Source organism: Peromyscus eremicus, chromosome 23, assembly GCF_949786415.1.
Source record: "Peromyscus eremicus chromosome 23, PerEre_H2_v1, whole genome shotgun sequence".
NCBI lineage: Eukaryota > Metazoa > Chordata > Mammalia > Rodentia > Cricetidae > Peromyscus > Peromyscus eremicus.
In genome coordinates this window covers 4597587-4608773 of record NC_081438.1, presented here as the reverse complement: position 1 = coordinate 4608773, position 11187 = coordinate 4597587, and positions in this window count along the sequence as shown.

Here is an 11187-nt window from a genome sequence, read left to right as displayed (position 1 = left end):
GATCCTGGGGCCTCCTGGGAGCAACTTTGTAAGAGACTAAAGGGAGGTTTAACTGGAGGGTATGGGGTCAGAGGTATGGGGTCAGAGGGTATGGGGTCATAGGTCTAGGTCATCCCACCAGGACAAAGTGAGCGTACTTCAGCTTTCCTTCAGTTTCGAGATATTTACTGGTGAAATGCCTGCTCCATACTTGAAGATCCCCATGGATGTCCTATACCCTGGCCGTCTCCCATGCTGTATCTCCAACGAAGAGGAGGCAGCACCCCACCCCCACTGTGTGTGATCAAGCCAGAAAGGGCCGTCCAGCCATGGTAAGGAGTCCAAGCCTGTCTGTTGGCAGAACTCCCTGAGTGTGTTGAGAACCTCAGACGTGCATGAGTTAAATCCAGAGGGACCTGGCTTTGAGTCTTGATTTGTCTTGGGCAAGCCTGCTCCCCTTTCTGGGCCTCAGTTTCTTCAAAAGTACAATTGCCAGATAAACACACACTAGAGGGATTTTAGGTCTTGACTGACCAATGTACCCTGATCCCGAGGTGTGACTTCTGGCCCTCCTCTTTCTCCTCCTTTGAAACAGGGTCTTGCTGTATAACTGGAGCTAGAACTCAGTATGTAGCTAATACTGGCCTCACACGAGGGAATCCTCCTGCCTCCGCCTCCCAAGTTCTGGGGCTACAGGCATGTGCCTCACACACAGCTTTTACCTGGGCCTCTTTTACCGGCCAATGCAATTTCACTGGCCCCCACAGTTCCCGTTTCAGCTGCGTGGTTACATGGCAGTCACCTGTGGCTCCTTAGCATCCTTGTAAGAATCTATTCCACCTGGAACTCATGAGCGATATTTGATCATGTCCATTTTAGCTCCAGTGGAGCCTCACACAAGTCTTCTTTCTTGCCTGAGGAACCACAGCTGAGAGGTGTGACGCTGGGATTTGAACTCCGTGGACATGGAGCCAGAGCCCAGGTACTTCCTATCATAATTCCCTACTGTTAGCCTCAATGCCTCTCCTGCATAGTAAGCACCCAAAACGTGCCAAAGCTGGGTATGGCAGCTTATGGATTCGAGGCCAGCCTGGGCTATAAAATAAGTCTAAAAAAATAAATAAATAAAACAGGGCTGGGGAGAGGGATCAGTGGTTGCACTTTGCCACACAAGCCTAATGGCCTGAGCTCAGACCCCCTAGAACAGGAATGGAAGAAGGGAGGGGGAAGGGAGGGGAGGAGGGAGGGAGGGAGGGAGGGAGGGACGCGGGCAGACGTGGTATCACACATCTGTAATCACAGCACTTGTATGGCAAGAAAGTAGAGCTTGCTCATAGACCAGATAACATGAAGTCTACCCGTCAGCAGCTGAAACAAGAGAGGCCCTGCCCCAAACAAGATGGAAAGTCCAGAATCAACTCCTGAGAGGTGTCCTCTGCCTCCACACATAAGCCGTGGCCTGCACACGTGCACGCGCATACACACACACACACACACACACACACACACACACACACACACACACTGCATATGTAAACCAGATCGACTTTATAAGGAGGTCAGCAACATAAAATACTTAGTGGCAGGCCAGTGACAGTGGTCCAGAGGACTAATGTGGGAAGCCTGGCAAGGAAGCAAGGCGGGGAGACAGTGGCCTTGAACCTTTGGGTGTCTTGGCATGGAAGGAGGCAGGAATGGGGAGGCGGGCACAGGCATAGAGGGGATCTCCATCAGCCCAGAGGCCAGGTGCTGCCCTCACTTCGTTATGGCAGGCACCACGGCGTGTTTACCAGCCCTTGATTTTCTTGGCATCTCAGGATGACCTGCTCCGGCTCCTCTCATCTCCATTGGGCTGAGCTGATGACCCTCCCTGAAGACAAAGGAGGAAAATCAGGCCACAGGCTGCCTCTAAGAGCACAGCTTTGTGGCAAGCAAACTCACAATAAGTACTCAGGGGAGAAGATGATACTGGACGGGCTGTTCCCTGAAGACAGTGAATAGCGCTGGGGGCAGGATTCACAACGGCGTCCTTTCTTTTTTTCTAATACTTTATTTATTTATCATTGTATGCAGTGTTCTGCCTGCAGGCTAGAAGAGGGCACCAGATCTCAATACAGTGGTTGTGAGCCACCATGCGGTTGCTGGGACTTGAACTCAGGACCTCTGGAAGAGCAGCCAGTGCTCTTAACCTCTGAGCCATTTCTCTGGCCCCTCACGATGGTTTTCATCTGCATTTCTCTGGGTCTGTCATTTCGGTTCCGCTGTGGGCGCTGAAGTCTGGGTAATGTTGCTGCTGAGAAATAGAACACTGATTGGTCTCGGGCCTCGGCTGCATCGCCACGTGAGGTACAGGAGCTTAGGAGAGCAGCAGCTAGGGAGCTTTTCCAAAGCCTGATGCCAGGCCAGGAGCAGCAGCACATTCCTACAATGCTGGCCCAGCTCTGGAGGCTGAGGCAGGAGGACTGTGAATTTGCGGTCAGCTTGGACTACACAGGGAATCACAGGCTCTCCTGGGTGGCACACTGAGACCCTGTCAGAAAGAGAGAGCGGAGGGAGGGGGTAGAGACCCCAGCCCGCAAAAGAAGTGTCAATTTAGCCAGGTGATTAATCCCAGCACTCGGGAGGCAGAGGCAGGCCGATCTCTGTGAGTTCGAGGCCAGCCTGGTCTACAGAGCGAGTTCCAGGAAAGGCGCAAAACTACACAGAGAAACCCTGTCTCGGAAAAAAAAAAAGAAAGAAAGAAAGAAAGAAAGAAATGCTTAAACAGCCAGGAAGTGGTGGCGCACGCCTTTAATCTCAGCACTCGGGAGGCAGAGGCAGGTGGATCTCTGTGGATTGGAGGATAGTCTGGTCTACAGAGTGTGTTCCCAGAACAGCCAGGGCTACACAGTGAAACCCTTTCTCGAAAAACCAAAAATAAATAACCTTTTCATTTTAGAATAGCTTCAAATTTACAGGAAAATTTGAAGAAACAGTACATCATTTCCATGCCCTGCAGCCTCTCTCCACATTATTGACATGTCAGTTCTGGGCATCAGGAGAGACTTACCTCTGGAGGCCTCTGTCCTGCTATCATGGAACTTCACTTTTAGCGACTGTCCCCAGTGGCCCCTCGATCTCCCTCCAACTGCCTGCGGAAACTGGCAGGAAGGACGGTTCTCACCCCAACACACGTGGGCTAGCTGCACGTCACAGCCCTGGCACACACATCCCTCCCCACGTAGGGGGCATCCCGCCCTTGGTGGCCTTCTTCCAACATGTGGCCAAGACGCCCCAGCATCAGGTAAACCATCAAAACATATTCTGACATGCACATCCAGAATGTGTTTGCATTGCCCTGGAGTCACACCCCCACACCTACTTTTCTCTGGAGTCTTTCTTTTTGTGGTTTTTCGAGACATGGTTTCTCTGTGTAGTTTTGGTGCCTGTCCTGGATTGCGATCTGTAGACCAGGCTGGCCTCGAACTCACAGAAATCCTCCTGGCTCTGCCTCCCTGCCGCTGCTGCCGCCGCCGCCGCCACCACCCAGCAAGTCTTTTTTTTTAATTGTCACCTGGGCTAGCCTTGAACTTGTGACTATCCTCTGTCTCTGATTCCTAAGTGCTGGGATCACAGATGTGTGCCCCCATGCCTGGCTTCTGGGGTCTTTAAAGAAAGCTCACTTCTGTTTCCTCCCGAGTCTGGCTGCCATGTCTCCCTGCCCCTACCTGGCCCACTAAGTGGAGCTCATGCCCCACTACAGTGGAGCTGAGTGACAGAGTCACTTGGTCAGAATAAACAGGACACAGGTCAGAAGAGAGAGTCACGGGGCATCTGCCGTTGTGGACAAGTTCCTCTTCAAAGTGACAGAGGTTACTGGGAGGGCTCTTGGATCTTAGAATGTCCACCAGAAGGACACCCCATAATTATGTGTATGACCCTGGGGACACTGCCATGGTGCACCAGACAAGTGACACACATATGGCACACAGTAATACATGCAGGGAAACACTCACACACATAAAATAAAAATACATAAAAAAGTCACCTTTGGGCTGGAGAGATGGCTCAGAGGTTAAGAGCACTGGCTGTTCTTCCAGAGGTCCTGAGTTCAATTCCCAGCAACCACATGGTGGCTCACAACCATCTGTAATGAGATCTGGCGCCCTCTTTGGCCTGCAGGCACACATGCAGGCAGAACACTGTGTACATAATAAATAAATATATCTTTAAAAAAAAATTTTTTTTAAAGTAAATCTTTAATCCCAGCACTTGGGAGGCAGAGTCAGGTAGATCTGTGAGTTTGAGACCATCCTTGTCTATAGAGTGAGTTCCTGGACAGACAGGGCTACACAGTGTCGAAACACACACACACACACACACACACACACACACACACACACACACACACACACACCACTCTGCTGTTTAAATGACCAAAATGCTATTTCCCTCCAGGAGCTGAAAAAACTTGCAAATATTTGGCTGCCATGTGTCGCCTTGCTTCCCAGGATAGCAGCAAGCAGGCCTGTTGGCTGGCGTCACCTTGGCATTCCTCAGAGAGAGGTGGCAGACAGCCCTGTGGAACAGAAAGGCAGTTGGCACGCGGCCTCTCAACGCTAAGGGGAGTTGGCTCAACAAGGCCCGTGTGGTACACTTAATCCTGCTGAAAACCTGGCAATGGGAGGGGCGAGATCCCCGGGATCAATTCCCCTACAGTAGCCCGTCTGGGTGGAGAAAGCTCAGGAAATCAATGGATAGTAACTGTGCCGTTCACGGCAGCTTTTCCTGCCAGTGTGCTGATGGCCAGATCCGCACGAACCCGTGAAACCTCACATCAGCCCTGCGTTGAGGCCACCACTGTGACTCCTCATGCGACAGATGAGACTACCAGGGCTGAGGCAGAGAACTGGGATGGATTGACTGTAGGCTCCAAACCCTTGAGACCTCTAAATGCTGCCCCATTGCTAAGAGAGAGGTCTACGTTGCTTTTCTCATGGGGGTGACGAGGTACCTCACAAAAGCAGCCTAAGGAGGAGTGTCCTTTGCCCACAGTATGGGTACAGAGTGTTAGAGCAGGGGACTTGTGGCACCCACAGTCAGAGAGACGAATGCTGTGCTCAGCTTGACTTCTGTTTATTCAGCCTGGGACCCCAGTCCAGGTAATGGTGCTACCCACAGTCCAGGAGGGTCAGTTAACCCAGTCTAGAGACACCCTCCCCGACAGGCTCAGAGGTTCGTTTTCAAGGTGATTCTAATCCCATCAAGTTGACTTTAAGCATCACAAGGTCTCCCGGGATCTTGAGGCAGGAGATTATCTGGAGTATCCAGTTAGGCCAGCTGCTACCGTTTGGATATGGACTGTCCCCCACAGGCCCATGTGTTACAGGCTTGGAGTCAGGCATAGTGATACATGCCTGTGCTCCCAGCACTCAGAAGGTTGAGGCAGGAGGATTGCACATTCCAGACCAATGGGGCCTAGAACTGATGGCTCATACCAAGACTGTGTCTCAAACCAAATTTGGGTCCACGGCCGAAGGCACTTTTGACAATTGACAAAAACCTTTAAGGTGTGGCCCCTAGGGGGAGCCTAGGGCTGGTCTGGTCACTGGGGGCAAGCCATAGAAAGGGATGTTGGGCCTCTAGACCCTTTCTGTCTTTCCCTTCCTAGCCATGCAGTACGCCATTGGCTCTGCCTTGCAATTACTGCCATGGGGTCTGAGTTTTATTTCTGCTACTGTGAAGAAAAAAAAAACAACCCTGACAAAAAAGCAACTTAGGGGAGAAAGAACTTATTTTAGCTCGCAATTCCGGGTCACAGCTCATCACAGCAGAGACATCAAAGGTGGTAGGAACTTAGAACAGCTACTCACATGGCATCCACAGCCAAGAGCAGAAAGAGATGAATGCATGCTTACTTCTCAGCTGTCCTTCCCCCCTCTTACACAGTCTAGGACCCAGACCCAGGGAATGGTGCCACCCACGGTGGGCATATCTTCCCAATTAATATAATTAAGGTAATCCCCACAGGCCAGCCTGAGCTAGACGATCTCTTGTTGAGACTCTTCCTAGTGGCTCTAGAGTGTGTCACGTGTACAATTAACACTAGGAGTTGGGGGGATGGCTGGTAAAGTGAAATCTCATAAGGACCCACAGGATAGAGGACAAAACCTGACTCCTACAAGTTGTCCTCTGACCTCCACGCATGCATGGAAGCATGAACCAAACTCTCTACAGATAAATAAGTTTAATAAAAAAAAAAATGATTGGGGTTGGGCACTCAGTGGTAGAGCACTTGCCTATCAAGTGCAAGGCCCTAGGTTCAGTCCTCAGCTCCGACAAAAACAAAACAAAACAAAAAAAAATGATTAATTAATTTTTGTTGTTATTTTCAAGACAGGGTTTCTCTGTGTAGTTTTGGTGCCTGTCCTGGATCTTGCTCTGTAAACCAGGCTGGCCTCAAATTCAGAAATCTGCCTGCCTCTGCCTCCTGAGTGCTGGGATTAAAGGTGTGCACCACCACTGACTGGTCACATTAATTTATTTTTTAAAAAAATTAAAATTGCACAGGGCAGTGGTGGTGAATGTCTTTAATACCAGCACTGGGGAGGCAGAGGCAGGCAGATCTCTGTGAGTTCAAAGCCAGCCTGGACTACAGAGCAAGATCCAGGACAGGCACCAAAACTGCACAGAGAAACCCTGTCTCGAAAAAAAAAAAATTAAAATTGACCACCCAGGGAACATGGCGTCAGCACAGGCACAAAGCAATGAAGCCAAAGGCTCATGAGTAAAGACATCCAAAACTGTGGGCTAAAAGAAACCTTTTACTTTCTTTTTAGATTTATTTATTTGTATTTTATGTGTATGGGTGTTTTGCCTGCATGTCTGCATTACACCATGTTCATGAGTAGTGCCCTTGGAAGCCAGAAGAGGGCATCAGTTCCCTGGGAACTGGAGTTGCAGATGATTGTGAGCTGCCGAGTGGGTGCTGGAAACTAGGTCCTCTGCAAGAGCAGCCGGTGCTCTTAACCACTGAGTTGTCTCTCCAGCCCCAACTCTTTCTCTTTATAAAGGAATCATCTGAGGTATTCTGTTGAGGTGACGGAAATGTCACAAATGTCCTCGTAAGAGAGTATGAGGGGAGACTTCACGCACATATCGGAGGGGACAGGTGCAGATGTTGGCGGAGACTGGAGCAGTGTAGACACGAGCCATAGAACACTTGGCACCGGCAGAAGCTGGAAGGAGGCGGATGGGGTTCTTCTGAGCCTTCTGAAGGAGTGTGGGCTAGCACACCTTGGTTTTAGCCCGGTGATACCGATCTTGGGTGTCTGGCTGCCAGAACTGGGAGCTAACATCAGTCATTAGTCATCAAGATATTTGTTACAGCAGCTGTAGGAAATGCAGTGACTCCTCCAAGACCACACAGCTAGTTTGGAGTAAATAAGGTGTGGGGTTGCGTATACAGCAAGTGTTCAGTACACGCTAGCTGTCATCATCACCGTGACCATCATCACCATCGTTACTGTAGCAATCCTGCACCTGAGGCTGTTTCTCCGATGAAATGTCACAACGGCTATGAACTTAGATGCCACCAGGGTAGGGCAGGGGTTGATGATTCAATTTGGGAAGGTGCTGTTAACAGAGGGTGGAGCTGACTCAGGAAAATGAAGAAACTTCAGCAGGTGAACACCCTCTCTGAGTCAGTACCAGCCCCCAAATGACCGCCACCTGGCCAGCTGGTCTCACCAAGTACCCAAAGTACAGTGTGGCCCAGCAGTCGAAAACGGTGAAGGGGCCTCCCGGGGGGGGGGGGAGCTGTTTGTTTTATTTGCTTGATTTGATTTTGGTTTTTCGAAACAGAATTTCTCTGTGTAAGAGACCTGACTGTCCTGGAACTTGCTCTGTAGACCAGGCTGGCCTCGAACTCACAGAGATCTGCCTGCCTCTGCCTCCCGAGTGCTGGGATTAAGGGAGTTTTAAAACTTGAATCCCGTGTCTCTTTGATGGAGTAAATGGAGCACACATTTGCTCAAGTTGTAAATGTCTGTTCTACTCTATATAGTAAGCTGGTGTGGTAACTGGGGGACTGATGGCCCTAGCTAAAGCCAGCTTTCCTAATGGTCAAGTGGCTCTTCTCCCCTCCCTCGTCTTTCACTCAGCCCCCTCCCTTTCTCCTCCCTCCCTCCCTCCTCCCCTTTCTCCCTCTCTCCCTTCTTTCTTTCCTTCTCTTTTTGAGACAGGGTCTCACTACGTAGCTCTGACTGTCCTGGAACTCACTATGTAGACCAGGCTGGCCTTGAACTTGAGTGCTGGGACTAAAGGTGTGTGTCACATCACCCGCCCCCTTTCATTCTTGAACAAGGGTCCGTGGTGAAAGAGAGGGTACCTGCTGCTCAAAAGAGGGGTTGCTGCTCAGAGACTAAATGGGTTTCTGCATGGGTGGAGGTAGCCGGCATGAAAACTGGGGTCCACGGGAAGGAAAGGGGTCTCCTCTTGGAATGGTAGGCATGAGAGGCATCTTGGTTTTGGGGCCGTTGTAACCATTAGGAACTTGCTCAAACCAACAGACCAATGAGACCAATGAGAACACTGGGGAAGGGGCTGGGGAAAGCCTTGAGAAGGGCGGGGCCAAGAATAAGCCCCTTGGACTTCGCTCAGGACTATATCTACCAGAGCCAAAACCCTCGGCATCCATTCAGACAGACAGACATCCACAGAGGCTGCAGCTTCAGATGCCCATATACGTTCAAAAGTCCTCTGAGAGGACCCAGGAACAGCGTCGTCTCAGTGGCCACCAGCACATCCCGATCTTGGCTTCTGAATATGACACACCACTGAAGGGAGCCAGGGCCCTCTGGAGAGTGACTGATCTCAGGACCAGGGAGGGAGGACAGTAAGCCTGGGATATTTTGTGCAATAAGGTAAGGAAGTACTTACTGCACGGTGGGGGCCTGTTGAACAGACACAGAGGCCGGTTTGAAGGGGCTGTCACAGACCACACCTGGGACAGTCAGGTCAGGGCAGCAGCGGATGGCCACCTCAGGTCTGCACTGTGGCAATAGGCACCAAGTACGGGGTATTTGCTACTTTTTAGAAAGGAGAGGAACCGCGTGATAGTGGAGCAAAGCGGAAGCGGCCTTGCTTTACTCAGATGATGAAATTAAGATCTGAGCCCACGACAGTGGCGCACACCCGTAATCTCAGCCCTCAGAATAAACTCAGGCATAAACAGGCAGCTCTTGGTGGGTTTGAGGTCAGCCTGATCTACATATGAGACCCTGTAAAAAGATTTTTAAAAAAGCCGGGCAAGAGTGGCACATGCTTTTTTAATCCCAGCACTCAGGAGGCAGAGGCAGGTGGATCTCTGTGAGTTTGAGGCCAGCCTAATCTACAGAGTGAGTTCCAGGACAGCCAGAGCTACACAGAGAAACCCTGTCTCGAAAATCCAAACCAAACCCAACAACTTCAGTAGAGGACCACTGAAGTCACAAGAGGGGACTCAGCGTGTGGCTGTTGTATTGTGAGACACGGAACCTGTGATCCAAACGGAAGACCTCAGACAAACCCTCTTCAAAGAAACGGCTTGTTCTCTTCAAAGATGTCAGTCATGGGAGTCAGGAAAGACTGAGGAATGTTCCAGACTGATGGACACCAATAGACAGGACAACCGGACAACCACACTGCACGAGACACATGATCCTGGACCGGGGCCCTAGACACAAAAGACAAATCGAGACTGCTGAGTGGTATTCGTTCCCTGCTCGTGGGTGAACAATGGTTCTGTGGGATGCTTTTGTTTGGAGAGAATGAGCATTAAAGTATTTTAAGATAATTTCAGTGACTGGCAACATTTTTGAGAATTTAAGATTGTGGGTTTTTTTTTTTTTGTTTTTTTTTGGTTTTGTTTCGTGTTTTTTTTTTTTTTTTTTTTTTTTGTATTTTAACTGTCTGGCACTTGAGAGGCTGAGGCAAAATTCGCCTAGAGTTTGAAGCCAGTGTGGGCTACAGAGTTGATGCTAGGCTAGCCTTGGCTGTACAGTAATGCCTATCTCAAGAAAAATAAAAAATAAAAATAAGCCAGGCAGTGGTGGCGCACGCCTTTAATCCCAGCACTCAGGAGGCAGAGACAGGTAGATCTCTGTGAGTTTGAGATCAACCTGGACAAAGTGAATTTCAGGACAGACAAGGTTTCTCTATTACAGAGAAACCCTGTCTCAAAACAAACAAACAAACAAACAGAAGTAAATAAATAATAAAGGGAAAAGGAAAAGAGAAAATGAAGAAAAGAAGGAAGGTGGGGAGAAATTAAAGGTAGAAAATATTTTTGTGTGGCTTATGAAATTTTTAAGTAGCCAATATGTGAAAAGTGATTCTTTTTGAACCAAAAAACTAGGTTTTAGACTTGTTTTGTGGGGTGTGAAAAATGAACACCCAAGGACAACAGTTGGTGAGTTGAACAGCATAATAGCGTCCTTCAGATGGATTGTGTGACCCTTAACTTTCCAGTCTGGGCCCAACTGCTCAGCACACCACACACAGCCCATGGCACCGCCTTGCCAGCCTTCACCCTCGAGAGTTGTGGGAAGACAAGGGTCAAGTGGAGAGCAAACACTTTCAAATGAGTAGGTGGATGGACAGATGGACAGATGCATGGATGGAAGGAGGGAAGGGTGGATGGATGGATACATGGGTGGATGGAGGAAGAGAGGGATGTTTGGGTAGATGGGTGGATGGAAGGATCGATGAACTTTCAAAACACCACAAACCCAAACGCAGGACCTGTCTCAAGGCGTCAAGTCATTATCTTAAAGATCACCTTTCTTGTGCCACACGTGTTTTAGAATGGCTTGGCTGGGATGAGCAGGTTGAGAAACCAGGATGTCATCTGATGCCAGAGGCCCCACGCAGGCTGTTATCTCTCTGTGGAATTGATGGAGGCGTCTGGAAGGTAGGTGGGGTTCTGGCAGAGGTGGAGCTCTAGGGAGACTGTTGTAGCTTTAGTAAGATTGTATCTTGGGATGCCCGAGGCAGTGAGGCTGGGTGGGGTGGGAACAAGCCGAAGTTGGTGGCTAGGACTCCTATCCGTTGACAATCTAACTTGATGGGGCATGTCACAGTCTGTGTGAGCAAGAAATAATAATGGTCCTATCTCTCTCAACCCGTGACTTCCTGGTTCCACCGGGGGTCACACCTGTGGTTTGGATCAATCTCTTTTGTCACCTGACC